General features: G+C 39.6%; 1 protein-coding gene across 3 annotated transcripts in view; it reads right to left on the bottom strand.

The window, feature by feature from the left end:
* Pak3 (p21 (RAC1) activated kinase 3) overlaps nt 1–26,656 on the bottom strand; it is a 259,192-nt gene that overhangs the window by 185,219 nt on the left and 47,317 nt on the right. For all 3 annotated transcript variants that reach the window (XM_076918848.1, XM_076918846.1, XM_076918850.1), the window contains exon 2: nt 25,507–25,601. The gene's annotated coding sequence lies outside the window, so the exon portion shown is untranslated. The remainder of the gene's footprint in view (nt 1–25,506; nt 25,602–26,656) is intronic.

The raw sequence follows: 26,656 nt of genomic DNA, 5'->3' as shown, positions 1-26,656 counted from the left end.
TCATGCTTATGCATTATCCAATTAGTGAACACATAGAGTTATATAATTCCTGAAAATAATTCATTTTCTAAAAAAAATTTAGCTGGACCAAGAACACTGCTCCCCTCCACTTCTTCCTGGTCTTTTATGCTCCCTTGTTGCTTATGTGTATGCTAAAGATATTACAAGTTATTCCTTACTTTAAGACTCCTGTCTACTTGGCTGCTAAGTCATTTACAAGCCAAGGAGGTGAATGTTGTAAGAACAGAAAGGCCTTTAACTGAGCTTTAGACCCATCCATTCCCAACATTTCTGGGAAACAGAAATAGCCTGCATAGAAAGTCAGGCAGTGACTCAAGCATAAATCTTTGCTGCACAAATAGAGGCAGCTGTGTTTCAAAATCTTGCCTGCATTTCAAGGAATCAATAAATTCCAAGCCCTGTGCGGTTGAAGAATATCACCATCCCAAAACATCTGTACTCCCCTACTGCAGCCTTTGTCTCTCTGCTTGTAGTCTACCCTTCACGAATAACAAGCTAACTCACCAAAGAACCCCCATCACTTGAGCACACACTGTGAGGACCACACTGTGCAAGGTGTTCTCAGATGTGTCAACTTGACTTAATCTGTACTGCAACCTCTGTAATAGATAGGATGTGATTTTTTTTCCCCTAAAAATTGGAGCCAGCTGGAGTCGTCTTTTAAGGTGTACCCTGGGTTTCCTTAGCTCCATGGTACCCCAAAGGCTGCAAGTTTTCCTACAGCTATTTCAACTGTAGCTTAACAATGCAGGTATGAACTTCAGAGACGTTTGTACATAAAGGTTAGTACAACCACTGAGAAAAGAAATGGCAATGACTTGCCTAGTGTTTGATTTGGGCAGCAGAGTGTACAGTTTCCCAAGTCTGTAGATAGGTAACCTTATGGTTAGCCTGACACAATCCCAGAAGATCATCATTCATATCATACTTTGCTACAGCACCTTACAGTTTTTCAAAAAATATTTCTCCACATCTTTTCATGTCTTCTGCTTACAAATCCTAAGGAGACGCATCAGGAAATTTTCCTCAATTGTTCATATGAAGAAACTGTTTCTGAAAGGTAAGGAATTCTTCCCAAAGTCACAGAGCCTATGAACTTGAGCTAAAGGCTAGGTGACAAGTTGAGTGAGCTATGGTCTATGTATATTACCTTGTTCTTTTATCTCCAGTGGAAATATTAGTAAAAAGTATTACTTAGTAGTGTAAAAAAACCAATGGATTTCTAGCACATGGGAGGCAGAGGCAGAGGCAGAGGCAGGCAGATATCTATAAGTTCAAGGCCATCTTGGTCTAGATAGAGAGTTCTAGGCCAGTCAGAGTATCATGGTTAGACTAAGTATCAAAACCCACCAAAATCTAATATTGATTTATTCATTTGCTCAGTGTGTAGCCTTGATAAGCTCAGTTATCTTCTCTGTGATGTAGTTTCTCCTCTATAAAAAGCATTTATGAACAATACCAATCTCTGAAGCCACTGCAATGATGCTACAATAACTCATATATGGTATTTTGCATAGTACACAACACACAGAAAATGTCCAGTGCATTCAAATTACTTTTATTAATAGTACCTCTTGCTTATAGACACAAATATTCAGTAGATCTCTATGGAATCACAGGTTTACCAAGGTTATTTTGTAATACTGTAGATGCTTTAATATGGAACAATATTCTAAGAAACCACTATGAGTCTATAGATGGAAGACATAATGCAAAGCACTATGATTCTTTCAGGCTGTAATTGATAACTATATCTTTGAAGTTGTCTGTTGCCTCTGTGACCATAAGAAGACAGATTTCACTGTGCTGTGCCTTTTTTTCAGATTTGCTGAGTATATTAGAGCAAGAAGAATCCCAATTAATCCTAACCTGTATTCTGGCCATGCAATCACTGAGAACTGGCACCGTCCCACACTTTCAGCACCGGAGTCTCCCAACAGGTCTGTGGTACATGTGCATGTGCATGTGCATGTGTGCATGTGCATGTGTGAGTGTGTGAGTGAGTGAGTGTGTGTGTGTGTGTGTGTGTGTGTGTGTGTATTGCTGGATCCCAAAGAAAAGGAAAGAAACTAGTGAGAGTCTGGATGAAGAAGGTTTGGATGGGAGAAAGTCTGGAACAGCGAGAGGAATGACAGAGGGGCAAATGAGGTAACACTTTGGTCTGGACATAGCCAGAGCATAGGAATAATCAATTTGGAAGTATTCAGAGGCTGTGTTAGCTGACTCTTATGTCAACTGCACACATACTAGAGTCATTTTGTTAGAGGTCTATGGGCAAGTTGGTCTATGGGCAGGCCTGTTGTGCATTTTCTTGATTGAGAATGGATGTATGAAGGCACACTACTATGCAGCATGCTTCCTCTGCGCCGGTGTTTCTAAGTGCTATAAGAAAGCAAGCTGAGCAAGCCATGAGGAGCAAGTGATGTAAGCAGCACCCTTCCATGGCCTCTGCATCAGTTCCTGCTTCCAGGTTCCTGTCCTATTTGAGTTCCTGCTCTGACCTCTCTCAGTAATACAGTCTGACATGAGAGCTGTAAGCTAACATAAACCCTTTTCTCCTTAGGTTGTTTATGATCATGGTGTTTTAACACAGCAATAGAAACCCTAACCTAGAGGTTATCATTGTACAGCACTGAAAATGTATTAAATGCCACATAATCATTCATTTTTAAAGTGGTTAATTTTCAGTTATAAGACTCTTACTTCACAGATACACAAACACAACCCTCAAGGGCTCAGAGTCCTGTGAAAAATTTCACACAAAATGCTAGTTCTGATTGGGAGTATAAAGGCCCTTCATGGGAAATGTATATGTATCTTTGTCCATTCTATGATATGCCCTCTCCATTCATGCTGCCAACCAGGGGTGGGAGTGGAGGGATGTGCAAAAGCATGCACACATAGATTCATGCAAGCAAACAGGGTAGGTCTCATGATGTTTGACTGTAGGACTTTTGTTAAATAATAGTAATACGCAACCCTTACGAAACTCCCACTTAGTGTTAAAATCTAATCCTCACAGCAAATTCCCCAGAGTAGGAATCATTATCACCCCCAGACGAGGGAAGAGAAATCCAGAGAAGTTGAGTTGCTATTAACTTCAAGCAAAGCTAAAACTAGAACCCAGGCAGCGAAGCCATTTATGGCTGTACAAGCAGCAAACCTAGTATACTCTGTCTGTTTCATGGACTTAACACTTGCCTCTACCAGATCCCATGGAGATCCCTAAAATGGTACAAAGTATGTGACCTCTGCCCTTAGCGAAATGACAATACAAATTTGGGAAGGTCTGCTGGAGGAAGCTTCAAAGGATCACTTAAAAAGGGGCTAAACTTATATATATATATATATATATATATATATATATATATATATATAAAGGAACCCAGAGGAAAATTGATAATAATAATAACAGGGAAATTAGGTTAATTTATGTTGGCTGAGACTATTTCTATGTGTTTGGCATGAGTTTAACACTTGTCTGACCTCATTTATTGCTTAGAGAAATCTTCTAAGCTATATATTATTGGTACAAGCCTCATTTAAGAGTAAAATTACCAAGGCTCAGAGAGTTAAAGCAGCACAACATATTCAGGTTTGCATAATTAGGAAGTAGAGGTAGACTGAATAGTGCTTTTATGAATCTATACATGGAAAAAAAACTCAATAAGCATCCATCAAATGAATACCTGTCTTCCACCTGCTAAGCACTTTATATCTCATTTAACACAACCCTGTGAGTTTAGTATGACAATCCCCATTCTATAGAAAAAGAGCCTACAGTTCAGTGATGTTAAAGGAGCCTGTCCAAATGAATAAAACTACTAAGAGGTAAAGCTAAGGTACAAACTTAGGGCTGGCCAACTCAATAGCATTTCTCGTTTGCCTTCTTGAAACTTTCTCTGGATGCTCAGAAAATCTCAGTTGCCTCCTATGCATCCATGTTACTTGCAATTGATTGAGATGTAAACAATGGGGGCAAAAAAAATTCTGGCTAGCCTCAAATTCAATGACTGGAAAATAGAGACACAGTGTACAGCAGAGAGGAAAGAAGGTACCACAAGAGAAGGGTAAGAAAAATGTCTAAGAAGTTCTAATGGAGGGACGGGCTTGTTCTTCATGCTTCTCCTAGGAGAAAGGCATTTGGCTCCACTTACAGCCTAGCAACAAATGCAAAGCATGCCGCAGCTAGCATAAAATGAAATTCTTCTTTGGAATTCTGTTTCTAATGAGTCCCCCACCTAGAAGCAGCAGCTGGGTGGCAGCAGCCTGTACCCTGACACTTAATTAAAATGATGCTGCTTCTTGTAAAACTGATAGCTGGATTCTAAGTGCTACCAGCCAAGAAGGGCTGTTTTTCTTATGACGTCAGCTTTCTTTGGATGAGAACAATTCATACTCTTTTCCATTTGCTATAAGCTTATTGTTGGGTACTCTGGTCTGTTCAGTGGATCACATGACTCACGGGAGTTGTCATAGTAAATTGGTCAAGATTGTGGTTCTGCGTGGCCATCCTCTTTAGACGATGTGTCTTATAATGCTCATGTTTGTATGGGCAGCTTCAAAACGTGCTGACTGTTCTATAGGAAGGTAGTTCAGTAGCAGCATGTTGCTATTTCAAGGGTGGCCTATATAACAGTGATAGTGGCTTCACCTAGAAAGTCCACTACAAAAGCAGAACCTGGGCTGAGATTATAGTTCACTGGGAAGCTGTTTGCCTAGCATAAACATAGCCCTGGATTAGAAATGCAGAATACCACCCCCCCCCCCATGCTAGGCTTTATAAATTGTTAACAGTATCTCTGAAGCTTTGAGCATCACAGTAGCAGAAGACACTAGTGTAGGACAGTGACACAGAAAGGCGTTCCCTTTCCCTCAGTGCCAGCCACTCCCTATTCCTTCTGCTTTACTGGGGGCTCCAGACAATTTTAATGGCTTCCAATTTTGGTTGTACCTTATTGAATCTGGATGTCCTTTTTTAAAGGATTTTTTTTCTTTAATTTGGAAAAACATTAAGCTAACAGAAGAATCCTAAAAATAGTACAAAAACTGTTTGTCTCTCACACAGCTTCCCTAGCTGTTAGCATTTGCTGTATTTGCTGCGTTCCACCCTCTCTACAGTTTTGTGTTGTTTCCCTTTCTAATGCAGTTGAGTTGGTTGCCTTGCACTCAAATGTTTAGCACATGTTTACAAAGAACAACTTATATAACTAAACCACAGGTTACCATGTTCAGAAATTTTTTAATCTGTCACAATAATATTTGCTAATATATAGCCCTCATTAAATTGTCAAATTTTAGTTGGTTTGCTAATGTCCCTTCTGGGGACTGTGTTTTCAACCAAAGGAGTTTGCAAGAACTAATGTAGCTCAAGCCCATGCCAATTAAGTCATAATAAACTCTTTCGGTTAAATGTTATGTCATCTAGTCCCATCTATTTGCTTAGAGATAATAGGGAACATTAGTCACTTCTCTATTGATCTGATAAAATACTATAACCATGGCAATTTATAAAAGGGGCTTATTTGGTTTATGGTTGCAGAGGGATATGGTTCTATTGCAGCAAGGAAGTATGGCAGCAAGCAATAGACATGCCTGCAGGAATAGACGCTGAGTGCTCACATCCTGAACTTCAAGCACAAAGCAGAGAAAACAAACTAGAAACTGTGTGGGTCTTTACACTCTCAGGACCCACCTACAGTGACCTATCTCCCCCAATAAGACCACTAGTCAAAGATAGTTGATATATCTAGGTTGGGTATTGGGTTACACCTCTGATTGAGCATTACCAAACTTATAAAGCCTTTGATTAACATTTTTAAAAAGTGTACAAATGCAAAAAGGAAAAGGGGGCATGGGATAGGTGTTTTCTGAGGGGGGAGAGGGAATGGGAAAAGGGGATGGCATCTTAAATGTAAATAAATATCCAATAAAAAAAAAACATTAAAAAACATAAAAAAGACCACACTTTTAGGCCTCACCAAACAGTGCCACCAACGACACATAAGGTTTTGTTCCCCTCTCCCAGCCTCCTCCTCTCTTTCTCTCTCTCATCTCTGAGTGTGTGTGTGTGTATGTGCACCACATTGTTTCCACTTATTCAATGATGCACACCTTGGCCAATTCTATATTATGGTTATTATAAATAGTGCCACAATAAACATGAGTGTGAAGATGTCTCTGTGATAAGCTAACTTAGATTCCTTGGGATATATGTTCAGTGGTGGTATAGCTGAACCATATGGCAGATCTATTTTCATGTTTTTTTTAAGGAACCCCCACAATGTTTTCTGTGATGGTTACACTAATTTACATTCCTCCCAACAGTTTCCCTTTCTCTGCATCCTCACCAGCATTTTATATCTTTGAAGGAAGGACAGAATTTCTGAGGGAAAGGAGTGTGCAAATATTCTAAATCTCTCCAGTAGGCTGTAATGCACAGCTGTGGATAAGAACTAACTGAATTCTGTACTGTAGATTTTTTTCTGTGAAGTCTATGCATCATACAATCAGGAGCTTCTATCAGCAGGGTAGGCCCCAAGTATAATTTGCCTAGATCCCCATCTCCCCTTTAGTCTGAGTTCTAACATCACTAACTGCCTCTGAAGTTGCCTGGGCCTTTCCTGACTGCCTTCAGATTCCACCTGTCTCTGGAAACAAAATATTTATATTTTTGTCCAACCCAATATTTTTTCTCACAGATGCTTAGCACATTCTCTTTACGAAAAATAAATGTGACATGGGGCCTGTGTTGAGTTATCCACAAGGCTGACCCTAACCACTTGGCTGCATCACCTACCCTTGCCAAAGATCAGATCAAATGTTGGGGAAAATACTCCAGGGGTCTAGAAAATCAAATACCGTTGAGTGCCAAATTTCTCTTCAGGCTTTCTGCAAAGTTTGTCTAGCATTGGACAAGTCTGTCTCATAACTAGACTGCTCCCAAATGACTCTGGCTTGGAAAACAAACTGCTGACGTGAGCAGATGTAGCAGACTCAGCCTGTACAGGACAAGGAGGGTATATACAGATAGGGATCGATTCAAATACTAGCCAGCTAATCCCAAGAGCCAGTAGGCTTTCGCATTTCTGAAAATAATTTGGGTCAATCTAACTGGTTAGTCTAACTACAACCAGCTATGTATTCTGTTTTCAGTCCTTAGTGGATAAAGGGGAAGTCAGATAGATTTTAGAGGGAACTGGCACAGAACTTAGGATATTGATTCTGGTAAATGTGAAACTATTTCTCAGGCATCATACCAGCTTTTGCCTTGTGCATTCTCTCCCACCGAAGCATATGTTTCATGGCAGCCAAAGAAAACACGCTTTCTTTAAAAAGGTTCTGTCGTCAGGGTATACATTCAGGCATGTATGTGTTTGTATCCTCTGGAAGCAAGGGGAAACCAGAAAGGAAATTGCTTGGTTTCAAAATTGCTTAGTCAATGTGGGACATGTTGGCTTACTTTGAGTCTGTATTGATATTCTTTAATACTCCAGAGAACCAGATTCCTACAATGGATTGCTTCAACAGATGCAGCTTTGCAGTCAGCCAATGACAAAATATTTGTGAGCAGTTAATTTCTTTCCTCCTCCCAGAAACTCAATAATGTGCCAAATGAGATCACTCCCTCTGGCCCAAGACTTGAGAACGTTTTGAATTGTGGATACTCTGATTAGGAACTAAAGAATACTCTAGCTATCATCAAAGTCCAAATGGAGGGCACTTATATTCCTAGACAGGCATTAGAAAATACCTTAATTAGGACCCAGTGTGCATTGCTATTAGAATCTCTAATCATCTCTTTCATTGGAGGACTCCTTGTGTTATTACAGATTTAATGTCTGCCAGCAAGACAGAATGTGCTTCAGTTTATCAAGTATGTGTGAACTGCTCATGTCCCAAATTGTCTTACAAAAAGGCTAGCCTAAGGAAATATTTTCAGAGGATCTGTTGGTTTTCTCCCCCCCCCCCCCCCAGAGCTTAACTTAGGCTAACTCAGGGTTGCTTTTCATATTAGACCTATCATATGGGTTAATTTTTTCCTCCAACTTGTGATTTTCACTATTTTCTTACTGGATTGTTTGTATGCAATCACTGAGGGTCAGAAAATCTAAAATCAGGATTACATAGTAGTAGTAAGCTTATTAACCCCCTCTCTCCTTCCCTCCCCCTCCCTCCCTCTCTCTCTCTTTCTCATATCACCATTCTACCACTGGCATAGCTAAAAGATAGTAGCTTCTAAACTTCTTCTCTCTGCTGTGACTTGGCTCAAATCCATTCTCTAACAAAACATATCCCATGCCTTCAAAATAAAAGCCCCAAGTCTTTACTTTAGCACTTAAAACCAGTTCCACAATCTACTGTCAAGGATTATCTCTCCAACTTCATGTCCCACTCTCACAGTTTCAAGCAAAGCATCACATTTGCTGGCATATAAAGTCCGGTGGCTTTACATGTGTGAGAGTGTGCTGTGTGCCAGACCTGCAGAAGCTAGGTCATGTCACTATCTCCTTCACTCTGTCTCACTACCAAGTAAAATATTCTATGTAACTCCTGATTTTCAGGTAGTGAAACAGAGACCAATCAATGTTAAATAACGTACTTAAAGCCAGTTTTCCAAGAAAATTATGGAGGCAGCATCTGAAGCTCAGAATGTGTTTCTCTAAATTCACCTGCCAGAATAGTTTTGTGAGCATTTCTCCCTGCATTTTCATGCCTCCATATTTTTTAGTCATGATATTCTCTTCATCAGAAGCAACATTAATTATTATTTTTCAAAGTCCATGTCTAGAAATTTCATCCATTTCAACTGGCACTTCCTCCATGAACGCGTCCCTGATCTCGCATAGTAAAACTTCATTTCTCTCAGCTTTATGTTTTCTTAGCATTGGCTCTAGTATAATATATGTATGCTAGGTTTTCATTACCATAGCAACTTCTATACGCATTTCCTCTTGTTCCTTGTCATTTCTACTCTGTCTGAAAGAAACCTGAGCACCCCATAACAGTACACTTGTAATGTTGAAGCCAAGAGAGTACCACTCATGAGGTAGGCAATGGAGTAGCCTATCTATAGTTTCCTTCACAACTCAGAGTTCCAGGCTGCAGTACCCTTAGCATCAGGGACTGCACCATCCATAGGGTAGCTGACATGCCTCTGGGTGGCTGCTGAGCTAGCAAAGCAACATTTTCTGATGTAGGTACAGATTAACAAGAACTGACTACATCCTTGCTCCGAATCTTTGTATACTTATCCGTCAGTGTCATGTGTATTTGAAGGTGACATTGCTCTGCAGGACTAGCTCAAGGCTGCAGTCCTTTTCCAATTCCTTCTCCATGAGATGATCTATGCTTTGTGCTGGGTCTGAGAGTTGATGAGCCATGTGCATATTGATGTCTGCAGTATTCAGAGCTCTGCTTGTCAGTCTAGACAGTGCAGCTCTGCCCCCAATCTCACAGAACCCAGAGGAAGCTGGCCTTCCAAGAGCTCTAACCCAGGCAATATCTTAGGTAAGGAGACAGCAACACCCGCCCCAAACAAGGAGTAACTGAGACAGACTAGGACCCAGGAATTCACTCCTGCCCAGAGAGATTACTGGTACATTCCTGTCTGCTCCTGAGCACTGAGCAGATCTTGGACCCCAGCTCTAACCCCAGTAGTAACACCCACCCCACACAATTCTGATACAACCAAGATAATAGGAATGACAGGCTCCAGTCAGAGACAGCTCAGGTAGCACCAAGGAGATCCAGATGGCAAAAGTCAAGCACAAGAACATAAGTAGCAGCAACCCAGGGTACTTGGCATCATTAGAACCTAGTTCTCCCACACTAGAAAGTCCTGAATTCCCCATATCACTAGGAAAGCAAGATTCAGATTTAAAATCACTTCTAATGATGATGATAGAGGACTTTAAGAAGGACATAAATGACACTCTCAAAGAATTTGAGAACACAGGTAAACAGGTAGAAGCCCTTAAAGAGGAAACACAAAAAACCCTTAAAGAATTACAAGAGAACACAACCAAACAGGTGAAGGAATTAAACAAAGCCATCCAGGACATAAAAATGGAAGTAGAAACAATAAAGAAATCACAAAGGGAGACTACCCTGGGGATAGAAAACCTAAGAAAGAAATCAGGAGTCATAGACGCAAGCATCACCAAGAGAATACAAGAGATAGAAGAGAGAATCCCAGGTGCAGAAGATACCATAGAAAATATTAACACAACTGCCAAAGAAAATGCAAAATGCAAAAAGCTGTTAACACAAAACAGCAAGGAAATCCAGGACACAATGAGAAGACCAAACCTAAGGATAATAGATATATAGATAAGAGTGAAGATTCCCAATTTAAAGGGCCAGTAAACATCTTCAACAAAATTATAGAGGAAAATTTCCCTAACCTAAAGAAAGAGATGCCCATGAACATACAAGAAGCCCACAGAACTCCAAATAGACTAGACCAGAAAAGAAATATCTTCCATCACAAAATAATCAAAACACCAAATGTACAAAACAAAGAAAGAATATTAAAAGCAGAAAGGGGAAAAAGGCCAAGTAACATATAAAGTTAGACCTATCAGAATTAAACCAGACTTCTCACCAGATACTATAAAAGCAAGAAGATGCTGGACAGATGTCATACAGAGCCTAAGAGAACACAAATGCCAGCCCCGGCTACTATACCCAGCAAAACTCTCAATTACCATAGATGGAGAAACCAAGATATCCCATGACAAAACCAAATTTACACAATATCTTTCCACAAATCCAACACTACAAAGGATAATAGTGGGAAAGCTCCAATACAAGGAGGGAAACTATACCCTAGAAAGAGCAAAAAAGTAATCGTCTTCCAACAAATCCAAAAGAAGATAGCCACAAAAGATAATTCCACTTCTAATAACAAAAATAACAGGAAGCAACAATCACTGTTCCTTGATATCTCTTAACAACAATGGACTCAATTCCCCAATTAAAAGACATAGGCTAATGGACTGGATATGTAAACAGGACCCAGCATTTTGCTGCATACAGGAAACCCTCCTCAGTGACGAAGACAGACTCTACCTTAGAGTAAAAGGCTGGAAAACAATTTTTCAAGCAAATGGTCCTAAGAAACAAGCTGGAGTAGCCACTCTAAAATCTCCAGCCTGAGAACACAAAGGGAGGGACTCATGGCTCCACCTGTATAGGGAGTTGAGGGTGGCCTTGCCTGGCATCAGTGGAAGTGGGCAGCCTTGGTGCCTGAAAATTTGGATTTTCTAGTGTTGGGGAACTTAAGAGCAGGGAGGCAGGAATGGGAGGATTGTGGGAGCACACCCTTATAGTAATAGGAGGAGGGGGAATGGGGTAAGGGATTTGGGGGGGGGAATGAGAGAGGAGATAACATTGAAAGGTGAATAAATAAAATATCCAATTTAAAAAAATAGATAATGGATCTGGCAATTGTAGTTGAGCAGTCAAGACGTTTTGTCAACAATTTATTACAGGGATTTTGTATAAGCCTCAAGGACAAGGTATTGTGGAAGAGGCCCATGGACCCTAAAAAGATTGGTGAGACATACTGTTGCTGAGACAAAGAATGATGCTGACCTGTGAGCTTGCTGAGTGCCCTGACAAGGGTGAATAGAGAGCTATACTGGACATATGTTCCTGACCCACCTTTGCTAGACAGTGCTTTCCAAATGTAAATGTACATCAGAATCCCCTAGAGGATGTAGCAAAGCACACATTACTGATTCCGGTAGTGTGTCTAGGGTGATTTTGATCTGTTGGTCTCTGGGCCACACTTAGAATGACTATTCCTGGCAATAAATTCACTCACAAGATGATGTTATTTTTCCTGTCTACTGCTCATGGAATTTGGAGAGCCTCTAGAGGTGGTACAGATGGATAATCCAAGCTTTGAATTGGGGGTTTGAAGAACAGAGTTCCATGAAAGTGTTAAGCCCAGAGAAGTGGGTGACATGGACAAGTCTCTAGTTGCCTCCAAGGCAAGAGGATGGGGTGAATTGAAGCTGGTGTGTGCTAATCTGGGTATCTATAGAAATTAGAATTAACTGACTATTCCTCTCCTTGGCCCAGCCTTTCACATTGGAAAAGTATACATCCCCTTAGTGCTTCCTTAGCAGTCCAAGAACATACCCTTGACCAAGGATTATCCAAGTTGAATCTGCCTCACTAGCTCAGGTTTTTTACTCTATGGTCACTTCTATGCATATAAACCAAAGAGAATAATTGGTACCATCCCTCTTTGAACTGAAATCTGCCTTTCCAAGATATGCATGCCTTGTATTTCTACCCTGCTTAAAATACACTTCAAAGCAGAAGTGTATGGGAGCAACCATATGGTTGCTGGGAATTGAACTCAGGACCTCTGAAAAAGTAGTCAGTGCTCTTAACCACTGAGCCATCTCTCAGCCCTCAATTCATTTTCCTATATACCCAGATAGCACATAGTGACAATAGTGATACTTTTCACAAGGCTACCCACTGAATCTTCTTATCAAGTATTCGTAATACTGTAAGGACAAGGTGAGCACTCTCATGTAGATTGGGTGAGAAGTTCCTAAAACACCATCACTGTCTATAAGCCTCCAATACTATGGACTAGCTCCATAGTGTGTAGAAAGAAAAGTCCCCAGGAAACCCAAGTATTATGTGGTTTAACTTTTGCAGGTTTAACTTGAGGCTGAATATCTGCATTCTTTCCAATATCATTGTGTTCATACTGTATAGTACATGTATTTCCAGACCCCAGACATTCAGTGATGCTAACAGAATAACTCAAGGGATTTTGATAATAAATATAAGCCAAGCACACATAAAAATGTTCTGAATTTTTTATGAATCCACCCTATTAGTCCAAGGAAAATCAGCTCAATTCTTTATCTGCCAATTACAGTTTTCATGATTTTGTACTCTGCAGAATCAAGATGATGTCACAGGCTGAGGTTCCAGTGGCACATTCATCAGTAATTACAGCTCAATGCTTAGAGAGAAATAAAGCACAGGAGACTCGGAAATTTGCTATGGTGCTTAATAATGATCTATTTACTCACCACAAATTGGACAGGGATTCAACACTTCAGCCATTTCACTCCCCTGCTCTTTCTTTCTTTTCATACTTCTATCATTTGTGACTGCTGGAAATAGGGGACAACATGGGGCTTTCTATTTTCGGTTCCTTTCTTACTTCCTCCGTGGCTGGTTGCTTTAGTTTACCTTCACAACAAGAAAGAGGCGAACTGACCCTGTTCACGTTGCTCAGGCCATACTGGGCTTCTCACTGTTCTTATATAGGCTAAGTGTGCCACACCCTTAGGTCATTTGCATGTGTCTCCCATTCATTGTGATATTCCACCTATTGAATTTGGGTGGGGGAATGGTAAGTCTTAATTCAGACGTTGTTCCCAGCTGGGAAATGGTGAAGAAACCAATTACTAATCTTGTAAACTAATTCTTCCCATTTGTAGAAATTGAAATACTATTATCACTGGGTTTTTTTTTTTTAAGGATTGGTGGCAATAATACATGTAAAGAGCTTAGGGCAGTAGCTGAAATGAGCACATTAAGCATTGCTATTTTGACCAAATTTGTGCTTTACAAAATTACAACCTATTTCCTCATATATTCAAAGCAACCTCTTAAAGGAAGAGAGAGTTACTTTCATTGACTGCTAAGGAAATTGAAGCTTTTGAAATGGGAGAGTTTTGTCTAATATTCCCCAGCTAAAAAGGAGGAGAACTGGAATGAGATATTGATCATTGGTTGGTTGAGTCAGTTCATTGCTTCTCTACTGTCTTAGACATACTATGTTCTCATCCCTGCCATCAAGTTGACCAGTGAGGATGGGGGTCCATAATGACCTCTAAGCACTACATAACTCTTGTTGCTGGACACAGTCTGGGATGCAGTAAACTTCCTTGGATCTTACAATACAAGTGAGAGTAGGAGAGTATGAAGATAGACCATCAAGAGCCCCTGGAACAACACTGGTACTGACAATTACAGGACATCCTTACCTTTTGCAAGTATGACAACATTGGGTAATTGTTTCAGAATGGAAAAGGCTTTTTCCAAGAGAAGTGGTAAGAAGCCAAGCCCGCCTATCATCTTCAGTTAAAGCAGCACACAGTTGCTGCTATGGAATCAAGTCCACAGAGAGCAAAGAGGGAAAAAACTGAGTAAAGGCTGGAGGAGTAGGGCAAATTGTAGATTGTGCAAGGCATCGATAATCCAAAAAGCAAGTTGGATTTTATTTGAAGTGTGGTATCAAGTTTCTAGGCAGAAGGACACTTTCTAATTTACATTTTATAAAGAAATGATGTTGTTCTAAAAAAAATCATATAGAGTATGATTCTGTAGTGAGATAAAGTGGGCTTGAATCTCACTCAACTCAATCCCTTTGTAGACTGAATGCTTTTAGTCATTGAAGACAGTGGCAATAGCAAGTAAACAGGTAGGTTTTATTCTTTGGGATCTGGTTTTGTTTGTTTTGTTTTGTTTGCTCCTATGGAGAAAAATATAACAATGCATGCAAAGTTCTTAGCTTAGTGATTAGCCACAGTAGGTGCTCAATACCTGTCATAGCAATTATTACTAGAATTGCTATAGTAATAAGGATACTATTTTAGTATTATAGTTGCAACATTAGAAAAAGACACAAGATATGGTCCAAATAAGGTACTAAGTTAATGCTGATTGAAATACATTCTAAGAGATAACATAATGATACTTATAAAAGACGATAGTGGACAGAAGCATGTCTTCAATTTCTGCTAAATAACTGGGTTTTCTTTGTCTCTTCTTTTAAGCTCAGGGCATTATCATGCTGCTAGTTGTGTCCTAGTACAGAGATGTATCTGAATATGGAATGAGATGATGGGTAACACATAGCAACGAAGCCTTCTCTCTCTATGCATGTGTCACAAAATCCCAAGGGACCCATTCATTACAATGTTACTGAGCACTTCCTCTGTGTCAGCTGGGCATTGAGCCATTCCATCTTTCCAGAAACAACTGAGTCATGAGCACCATGGGACATTCTCATTGGGTCAACTTGTCACCTTACACTGTTGAAGATTGTACAGAACAGCAACTAAGATGAATCAAGTGCCAAGGCATCAAGTGACAGCATGACCATGGCTTTTTACTTTATAGTCTTTTACCTAGCTGCTCTTTGGCCAGAGTTATGTGATGAACTTATTAACTACACTCTGGCAAACAGAGACAGTCTAGGGTGCCAATGTGGCATGTGAATCACCCATACTCTGCACAACACACAGACAAAACCCCCCAAAATTGTGATGACCCAAAGAGATTTCTCATTTGGCAGATTCTTGATCTCCTCTAGTTTTTAAGGTTCAACAGCCTGTATAATCCCAGAAGGAAATGACTACATACAATGAACACATCATGCCTTCTTGACAAAGAGAGGTCATCATTGTCATGCCCATCAATCCTCATTGGTCTGTAACAAGTTTGGTACATTAAGAACAATGACTGAAATGATAGGCACCATGTACCCAATGCATCTGTCACAGTGTTCTTTTTTACATATGAGTGCCCTATCTGCATGCACACCTACATGCCAGAAGAGGGCATCAGTTCACACTATAGATGGTTATGATCCACCATGTGGTTGGTGCGGATTGAACTCAGGACATTTGGAAGAGCACCCAGTGCTCTTAACCACTAAGCCATCTCTCCAGCTCCATGTATTCCTACTCAAGGTTTTGTCACCTACTTTCATGAACTCATTTCTTCACCCATAATTATTCACTCTCTAGCTGTTGCCTGGCCATGGGATATGTTCATTTAGCTGGGCTGGCGTATCTGGCCTCAGTAGGAGAGGATGTGCCTAGCCTTGCAAAGACTTGATGTGCCAGGGTGGAAGGGTACCCAGAGTGGACCATCCATTCAGAGAAGAAAGGGGGTGGAGGAAGGGATATGGTAGAAGGTGACTGGGAATGGGGTAATTAGAAGGATGTAAGTGAAAAAAAAAACCATACCTAATGTGCTTTAAGATACTATGGAAGGTATTTGAGGTGTACAATTTGTTTCTATCTTTAAGAAGCTTAAATTTAGGCTGGAGAGATGGCTCAGCGGTTAAGAACACAGACTGCTCTGCCAGAGGTCCTGAGTTTAATTTCCAGCAACCACATGGTGGCTCACAACCATCTGTAATGGGATCTGCTGCCCTCTTCTGGTGTGTATCTGAAGATAGCTACAGTGTACTCGTATAAAGAATAATAAATAATATTTTTTTTTTAAAAAAAGAAGCTAAATTCTTACATGGGAAAATAGATCTCAATAGATTATTATGTGTCCCATGAAAAGTGGTTAACAAAATTCTCCCTAGAGCTACCACCAAGTTTTGTTACCTATACTAAGTGATGTTGTGGCTTGAATATGAAATGTCCCCCATAGGACTGTGTGTTTGTGGCACCATTTGGAGCCTTTAGGAGGTGGAGCCTTACTAGAGGAAGTTGTTCAGTGTAGGTGTGCTTTGAGGCTTCATAGCCAGATCCCACTTCCTGATGATTCTGTTTCCTGATTTCAGCCAGTTGCTAAGAATATCTTTCACAATCATGATGAACTGTAGTTTTCCCTGATCTATAAGCCCAAAATAAACCTTTTCTTCCTTAAATTGATTTTTGTCAGGTATTCTGTCAAAGCAAAGAGAAAAGCAAGCAATACAGAAAACTAGTACTGTAAAATAAGGCCTTTACTGTGATAAAACTGACCAAGTAGTTCATAGACTAGTAGAACTTGTCTGTGGGATGAATGAATAAGAGTTGGAAGAAACACTGGACTAGAAATTTCCTGGAGTGCCACAAATTAACGGACTGTTTTAGTAGGACACTGAAGGGCCAAAGAAATGAAGACAGAGAAAACATGGCTCATGCTGTTTGGGAAACTGAGTTAGAAACCACTCATATTATATTCTGGCAAACAATCTGATTTCATTTGGCCCTTGTCCTACAAAACTTGAGTGGCAATGCATTTTAAAATAATAAACTTAATGTCAATGACAAAATGGTGTCCTTTGTGGAAGATCATTTCAAGTTAGGATAGCATTCAGTCTGCAGTAGGTTTATTGTTATACAGTAAAAGAGAATAGCAAATGGAGTAGATAGATTCAAAGCAATAAGCATTTTGGCAAGAAAAGAAGAGGAAAAAGCTTATGGCTAAATAAAAGACTGCAATAGTTAAGGATGCTAGTACCTGCCACTAAAGAGAAATCTCGTACTCTGCACTGGCACAACAGGAAAGGTACCCTTAAGAGTAAGAACCCAACATCTTATCTCTAATTTTTGAAAGAGGACGGCCTGAACTGAGAAGTGACAGAAGACTTTTTGTTCAAAAACAACTGCGTAAGAAAGTGATTTTGCAGATTCAGCCATCAGGGCATACAGAGATTGCTAAAAATAGCTGTGGTCCAAAGGGTACCAAACTGTATTCCAGTCTGGCAACATAACTTGACAGCATCATCCACATGTTACTAATTTTTCAGACATAAAAATACAAGATTGGTTGAGTTGTGGAGTCTTGTTCAATAGTTCCAGAAAGCTTGGCTAAGCAATATCTGGCTGAGGATTTGGGACCCTTTCAATGGGCCTATGAAAGACCATTGCACACAACAGTTTTTTAATTAGTCTTATTTATTTTATTTCATGTGTATTTTTCCTGCATGTATGTATTTACACCACATGCAAGCTTGGTGCCTGAAGAAGTCAAGAGGGCACCAGATCCCCTGGAACTAGAATTACAGATAGTTGTGAACCACTATGTGGGTGTTAAAAATAGAATGTCAGTCCTCTGAAAGAGCAATACTGCAATTAACTGCTGAGCTATCTCTCCAGGTCCTTACATGAAGTTTTGAAAATGAAGTCTAAGTTGTAACACAAACTCTAAGACATAGGTTATGAGAACTATGGGACTTCTGTCAAAGAAAGCTGCACACATGTAGTGGAGCCAGATCAAGGTAAAGACTTTGTATGCTACAGGCAGTATCACTTAAGACCTTTGGAAGCAAGATGAGTCCATCATGAGCCCTATATAGAAGACATGGGTCTATTGAATTCCATGTTTACCCTGCTAGGCTTCAGTCTTGGTTTTAGTTAACCTTTCCTTGTTATGTCCTCATTTCTCCTTTTTATTTAAAATAGAAAATACGTTTATTTTACACAATATATACTAATTATAGTTTCACTGGCCCCATCTCCTCCCAGGTTCTTCCCACTACCCAACCCAGCAAAATCAACATCCCTTCTTTTTTTTCTCTCTCTCTCCTTAGAATACAAACAAGTCTCTAAAATAATAATAAAACATAATAAGATAAAATAAAAAACAAACAAACCAGAATAAGACATAAGAAACAATCAAACAAACAAACAAAAAGAACCAAGAAAAAGCACAAGAAACACATGCAGTCACTGAGACACACATATTTATATACACAGAAAAACCATAAAAACAAGATCAGAAGACACAATATGTAAGAAAAGTATCTGTAAGAAAAAATGTAGCCAAGACAAAGCATTATAAAACAAAAGAAAAATAAATGCCCTTAAGTTTGGTTTGTGTTGGCCATCTATTGCGGGTCATGAGGATTGCTCTTAAGTGGGGTTTGTATACACAGTGAAACTACATTGGAGAAAACTAATTTTTCCTTTGTGTATGGTTATAAATTGGAGATAGCTTCTGGGTTACAAATGGGGGATTATGTCTACTTCCTTTCTCAGTATGTAACCCTATCTGGCTTAGACATGTGCAGGCTCTGTGAGTTCATATGTGCATCAGTCCTGCTGTGATTAGAAGTACTTACTCTCTTGGTGTTTTTCATCTCAACTGGCTCTTAAAATCTTCTTGCCTCCTCTTTTGCAGAGTTTCCAGAGCCCTGGGTGGAGGTATTTGGTAGAGACATCCCCTTTAGAATGAAGTGTTCCTAGGTCTTTCACTCTGCACATTGTCTAGGTGTATGTCTCTGTACTTGTTCCCATTTACTACTACGCCATCTCTGATGACGGCTGAGAAATACACTGGTCTATGAGTATAGCAGAATGTCACTAGGACTCATTTTATTGCTGTGAACTTTTAGGAGAACAGTATTTTATTTTGTACTTGTTCCCATTTAATACTACGCCATCTCTGATGACGGCTGAGAAATACACTGGTCTATGAGTATAGCAGAATGTCACTAGGACTCATTTTATTGCTGTGAACTTTTAGGAGAACAGTAGTATTTTGTTTTCCCCTAAGACCACAGACTATTTAGTTTCAAGTTCTTGACCACCCAGGCAGTATTGTGGATGTGTTCTATCTCATGGAGTTTGCTTTAATTTCAATGGTTAGTTACTACCACATTTTTGTGCCACTATTGTACCAGCACATCTTGCAAAAAGGTCATCGTTGCAGTTCATAGGGTTTATAACTGTGTTAATGATTTAAGTTTCTCCTTTGGTAGAATATAGAATAGTTTCCCAGTACCATGAACAGTAGTCAGCAATAGTAAATGCATCAGCTAGACTTGTCCATGTTCAATGAGTTCTGTACATATTGTCTTTAGCTTTAAAATGGAAATGTTTACTTTGTAATATTGTATATTGGAAATGTAAAATTTGTTTTTATATTTCATAGGGGCTCACAGTTAAAAGACTGCCTTGACTCTCAGACAATGCAATGTTGGGCTTGATTTTAAAAAAAAAAAAACTTTGGGAAAATTTTAACTTAGAATGAATGTATTTTTTCATGACATGGCAATACATTTATGGGGTTCAGGGGTAGATGCTGTTGTTTGAACAAAAAACACCACCCTAGGCTTCCTTTATCTCTTGAATGCCCTGTAATCACTGTTCAGAACAAGTTTACCAGTGACCCACATGTTACAAAATGTTATGCTCAATTCTTAGTCCTTGTCAAAACTGTGATATCTTCAGTGTTATTAGCTCAGATAATAGCTACTCCATCTTCCCTTAATTATATTTTCTCTGCTAGTTTTCTTCTCTTGTTTATTTTTATTTTCTGTCTTGGGTTGTGTACTTCATGTTCAATGTAGTCTTGACATCAAATTCTGGGCACTCTATCTGCCCTAATACATTCAATTATACCATTTTCTCATTGGTTTTCATATCATTTATTTTGAGATGGGAAGAAGCCTTGAGGAAGTGAAGTCCTGACTGAGTGTCTATTTAGACATGGGCATGGCCTGTCAAGGACAATTGACACAGCCATTACCTATTTGGGCCAGGCTCAAGAGGAGTAGGCAAAAGCTCTACCCAGGGAATCAAGTGTGGGGGTTTATGAACGACTGATTGCTGTGTGCAAAGACTAGCAACTGCAGCTTCTTTCTCCTGGATGTTGGCAGCCTGAGCTCCCTAGCCTACAGAGGTTACCTACTGAGAAAGCTAATTCCCTAACCCATGCTGCCCTAATAAACATGCTGAGGTTCCAATTTGAAGAAATAATGGTAGGAGAATCCTACCTGATCTCAGCTTCATGGTATGTGTGCCTGTGTACCTGTCGTTTCTTGATTTCCTTTGCCACTCCTAGTCAGGGTTCAAGGACCCAAACTACACAGGCCAAAGCACCTTCTACTGTAGTACCAATACCAACCTACTCCAAGATACCATCATCTCTTATCTACATTAGCTTTTCAGATGGTTCCCCCTCCTTTGTTCTGTCTATTCTCAAAACAAAAGACATAGTGAGCTGATTCAATTCCACATCAAATTATACTACTATGCTAGCTAATGTTTTGTCAACGTGGCACAAGCTAGAGTCATTTGGGAAGAAGGAACCTCAATTGAAAAGATGTCTCCACAAGATTTGCCCCATGGGCAAGCCTTTGGACCATATTCTTGAAGAATAATAACCCTAGGTAGTAGGCTCAGCTCACCAGGGTCTAGTACACTGAGGGCAGTGCTACCCCTGGGCAGGTAGTCCCGGATAGTATAAGAAAGCAGGTTGAGATATCCATGAAGAACAAACCAGTAAGCAGCATTCTTCCACAGCCTCTGCTTTAGTGCCTGCCCCTAGGTTCTGCCTTGAGTTCCTACTCCAGTATCCCTTCTGCGATGGACCATAACGTAGAAGATGAAATAAAACCTTTCCTCTACAAGTTTTTTTTATGACCACTGTGTTTTATCACAGCAGTAGAAACATAACTAAGACAGCTACTCTCTGTTGGATGAGTTTTTACTTCTTAGTAAAAGCCAAAGGTATTACAGCAACCTTAAAAGCCTCAATTATCTCACCATCACTTCAACTCTCTGAAGTTACCATCCACTATGCTTATCCTTATTCTCAACTACACACACTTTAGTCCTATGCTATCCCCCACCCCACACTCTCCCCCCCCCCCAGTTACATCATGATTCAATTTCAGGACTAGCCCACAAACTTTCTCTGGTTTAAATGTGCTGCATCCTGGTAAATGCCAATCTATAGTTCTCACTTCCCTCATGTCTTTACTCAATATCCTCCTGCCTAGGCCAATGACGCTACACTTATATCTCCAACAAAACTGTCTTGTCTCTGTTTTTTTTCTTCTTTTCTTTTTCTTCTTAGGATATATAGTCTAACATGCTATATATTTTAGTCAATACAAGATGCCATAGCAAAAGATCATGAGCTAGACATAATAAATAGAAGTGCATTTATCAGAGTTCTCAAGGGTATAAAAATCAAAGATTTAGATGCAGACAAATTCCACTTCCTTTTGAAACCTTCTCTCTTGGCTTATAAGCAGCTTCCATACTTTCATATCTCACATGTATGCCCTCACCCAGATCAGGGAAAGGGGGAGGGAGAAATCTCTGTAGAGTCAGTACTTTTTTGAAGAGCACTAATCCCATCAGACTATGACCCCATTCTCATGGCCTCATCTAAACATAATTATTTTCCCCAAACCCCATCTCTAAATTCCAACACATTGTGGCTTTGTACTTCAACTTATGAATCTGTGGGAAGATACAAACATTCAGTGTAGAATAGTATATACATATTCCACAGTATGTCTCACTGATCCAGTCAGTAACATCACATAGACAATACCAAATGCCTGACTGATGATCTTGCTTATTGTCTGCCTTCCTTATTGGAATTGATGTTTTCTAAAGTTTGGGATTTGTATTCATTTGAGTTCTCTATTTTACTCCCTGTGTTTTCAGTAATCCTTGGCAAGCAGTATGGACTCAATAAATATTTACTGATTAAGTAGATGGAACAAACAAATTAACTGTAGTCTGATGCAAGCACTAAGTAGGAAAGAAACAGACTGATTGACCAGAATGAAGGCTATCAACCTTGGCTGGTTGTTCAAATTACAGTAGGAAGTATTTGCAGATGCCTAAAATTCACCCTCCAAGATTTTGCCTTACTTGATCTAGAAAGGCCCTGACCATTGTCTTATTTTTAATGTTCTCCAAGTGATTCTCAATGTGAAGCAAACCTGAGAACCAATGAATTTGAACCTAACTGGAAACATGAGAACCTACTGAAAATAGAATACACAGGGAAGACCTCCTCTTTTGCTGACATGGTATCATTTATGTGGAACCTTGGAGGAAAAAGTAAATAAAGCACAGGCAATTTGGGGGCCAGGAGGAGGTTTAGTTCCTGGCAGAGAGTCAGAATAAGAGCAAAAGCATTGGAGTACCACTGAGTTTGGCATATTCTCAGAACAGAAGGTTATTGTGGGTGGTGCAAAGCAGGAAAGAAGAGTGGGACAAGATGAGATTATACAGGTACACAGGAACTACATTATGCTGGACTCGATAAACTGTGGAAAGTATTAAAAAATTACTTCATGAGATGAGAACTGTGAGAAGATTTTTGAGGAGGACGTGTTATGATTTACTGTGTTGCATAAAGGCATTAGTGAACACAAAGAACTTGGGAAGCTGCTTTGGTACTCTAAGAGCCTGGACTAGGCTAATGGCTAAAGGTGCTCCCTGCTGTCTACATGAGTGGAGTACAGTCAACTCTGCTCAGAGAAACTCATGCACAATGCCCATGGTTTGAGGAAATCTTTCCAGAAATTTTTAACACTTCAGGACCTAGCTAAGTCTGTGATCAGTGGCTCTAGAGGCTGGAGTCTCTATGCTCCCATTTACCCAGGCTGCCCTAGTGGATCAGGTAGTGGAAAAGGAGCTATCTATCAAATGATCTAATTTGAAAGAGATTTTTTAAAGTGATGGTATCATTTCCTCATATGAACTTTAAAGAACTCCACTAATTGTCAGTCCTAATTCTTTTCTGCTTTATGTGAGATTAAGCATGAGCCCGCATAGAAGTGACAGAAGAGAAAACAAGTTAACTATCCAAAGGGAGATATAAACAAAAATCAGTAACTTCTACTTTTTGTTTGGAACTCATCCTATGTGGAGCCTTAACATGGGCTGTGCCCATGTTCCTGTTTTATCTTCATCACAGTCCAGTGGTGTAAAGAATATGATCCCATGATGATGATGACAATAATTATGACTAACATTCCCTAAATGCTTAGTATCAGCCAGTCACTAAGCAAGGTGCTTTGATGTGTATCACTTAGGTAAATGTTAATTCTATAGATGAGGATAACTAGAACCAGACAAGATAAATGATTTATTCCAAGTCACAGAACAAGGCAGTTGAAGTTCAGATAGTCAAGAATGAGTGATCTTAAAGAGTTATAAGAATTCACAGCAGAGGGCTCCTACCTTTTAGAAGATATATGTATACAGTAAACAGAGAGAATACACATGTGGAGATAAAGAGAAGGGCACCATGAAGGAGCTAGAAGATGGCCCCACTTGGTTGTAGTTAGGAATGTATAATAGGGAATAATGGTTCAAACAGTTGTGCCTTCTCGTGTTCCTAATCATAGTACTGGTACTAATCCTACCAGAGCCAGTAAGGACCGACAGCCTCTTGTCAAAATTGTTTGCCACTCAGATCTTCATCCTGAAATACTTGATTTTTAAAAAACCTCCATTACTCAACACCCATAAAAGAAATTTCTTCCTATACCATAGAATAAAAGACTTTGGAGTGGGACATCTATAGTAAACCCCTACTCTCAAAGCTCAGGGCAAGATAGCAAAAGAGGGGTTACAAAGATTGTGGTGGTGCTGTGGTGTGGTGGTAGATTATTTCAAGAAAACAGTGTTTCCTGCACACAACAGGGCAAATGCACGTATAAAATCACAACTCATGACAGCAAGCACAAGGCCTGTATAAGCTCAAGCCAAACAAAATCCCAACATGAAGAAGTAGGCAAGAAGTTCCACCCATGGCAGGAGAGCTGTTGTCATTGATGGCTGCTGAGAGAGAGGGCGGGTCAGTGTCCTTTAATAGTGTATAGGACATGGAGAGTAGTTGGCCAACACAAACTGGACTTGATGGATATTTAAAAATAAGAAAAATATATAGAAAAAAAGAGAGAACACAAAGTTAGGTGAATAGGGAAGTAGGGGTGAATCTGGGAGAACTTGTGGGATGATCAAGATATATTGCTTAAAATTCTCAATGAAAGAATAAGAATATTAGAAAGATTCTTAACCCCACTCCAAGTTATAACAAAGAATATACTGTCTAACTCAAACCCTGATGAATAGTAAGTTGGCTCACAATAATTCAGTAAATGATAACTATCCAATCTTATTTATTCTCTCTTGGGTAGAAGTGACCCTTGGGCATTTAGGAGGGTGATGAAATATTTGAAAAAAGACAAAAAAAAAAAAAAAAAAAAAAAAAAAACAATGAGAGAAAGAATCCTAGCACTGTTCATCAAGGCAAGAAAGTAAATCTCATCATAGTATGTGTACTAGGATTCATGCCAGTGATCCAAATGCCCAGCTGCAGTACAAGGCTGGAAACATAAAATATGAAGCAGCCACAAAAAATAACACTGTGTTTTGGAAACGAAGTAAAACTGTGCATTCTGACCAGAAAAGATGTTTCCAAAATATGGTAAGTGGTGGGCGGGGATAAAGTAGGTCATGAAACATTCTCTAGGGTATGATCTCAAATCCTAGAGCTGTTTATAAATTCACAAACTGGCCAGATATATCTAGCAGAGTGCCAGAATGCTATGTAGACTCACTTTCAGTACATGCTATTGACCTTTATGTCAAACCCATTGTACTTTTATAATTAGGAAAAATACTCATATTTCCATTGTAGCAAGACAAACAAGCAAAGCCTCCATCTTAGATTATCCTTATCCATCCTATCTGTCATAACACTCCGTCAGTGATCATATGTTGGATTCAGTAATGCATTTGGTCATTTTCTCTCATAACTTTCCCATGAATGATCTGAAATAAAACAGTAACATATTAACCAGACTATAACAGAGCCCAATGGAGTGGCAATTGATTAAAGAATTTTATGCACAGCATAGGTGGCAACCAGTAGAAAGGTCTCCAGAGAAGGGCCCCGGGGCTTTTCCAACATCGTTAATAATTTATACGATATATAAAATGTACTTACCACGTCTGAAGATGACTCAAAGCTGGCAGAGGATCAAATACTTTGAAGAACAAAATTGAGATGCAAAGTGAACTCAGATGGGCCGGTGTACTGGTCTAAAATTTAAAAAGTAAAATGTAAATAAGATAAAGAAAAACTACTCAACAAAAATGTTAATAATCCATTTTGTGACACTGAAAGAAGGGACAGTGTCTCAGAAGCATGTCACATACAAACTGGCCAAGCAATCAAGAAGGATTTGAGGTTTGAGTTGAGCCACATACATAATTCAAGATAGCAGTTTAAAGAAAGTAGAATATTTAGTTGGTAAAGTGTCAGAGTACCATTTTGGAGTATATTAATTAAAGTACCATTTCCAGATCCTGCTAAACATGATTGTTTTCCTGTACCCTCCAGTGTTCCTTTCTAGCATCTCCTATTCAGTTCTAAATATCACATTCTTAGAGGATCACTGAAAAGATACAAAGCCTCCCAAGAAGAAACAGAAGTTCATAGTAGGAGAGAGTTTGGCAGACTTGGGGCCTATGAAACAGGAGGGTAATATACAGGGTACTTACTAGCCATCAAATGCTAGCCAAATCTCTACTGTTTTCCTACAGAACTGTCCTTGTCTTGGGTTACCTGGGTGAAAGGATCACTGCCACCCAGTGGTGGCAAATAAGCAGGGTAAACAATTAAGCCTGTCAGCTTTTCTGACCTAGAGAAGGTCCTGCTGGAGACTAGACAGGCTGTTAAGGTAAGAGGGTTTCAAGTCCTAGCTGTGTGAACTGATGCCAGTGGCAGAACTATCCTTATGAGGTCTTTGGATCTGAAGGACTATATGTCTTTACCTGAATCACTGTCAATATTCCTTTCTGTGTACCCCCTACCATATAATGAGCCCATATTGTGCAGTCCACGGTGTGTTAAGGGTAGCTTTGTGGGACTTGATTGACTTCTATCTCATTTATAATTGTTCCAGGTCTCTTGAGGAGTAAGCTACCACAGAGGAGGAGCAGATAACTGAGAAATGTCATCTCAACTTCATATTTGAAGAAACTTTTACACTTCTTTGCACCTCCTTGCAAATAACACTCATCACTTAATTATAAAGCAACAAACAAACAAAAATAACAATAACAACAAAATAAAACAACTAAACAGCATAACA

The sequence above is a fragment of the Arvicanthis niloticus genome, chromosome X (assembly GCF_011762505.2).
Source record: "Arvicanthis niloticus isolate mArvNil1 chromosome X, mArvNil1.pat.X, whole genome shotgun sequence".
Taxonomy (NCBI): domain Eukaryota; kingdom Metazoa; phylum Chordata; class Mammalia; order Rodentia; family Muridae; genus Arvicanthis; species Arvicanthis niloticus.
Note: the sequence above shows the minus strand (reverse complement) of the source record. Positions and strands in the feature narration are given on the sequence as shown.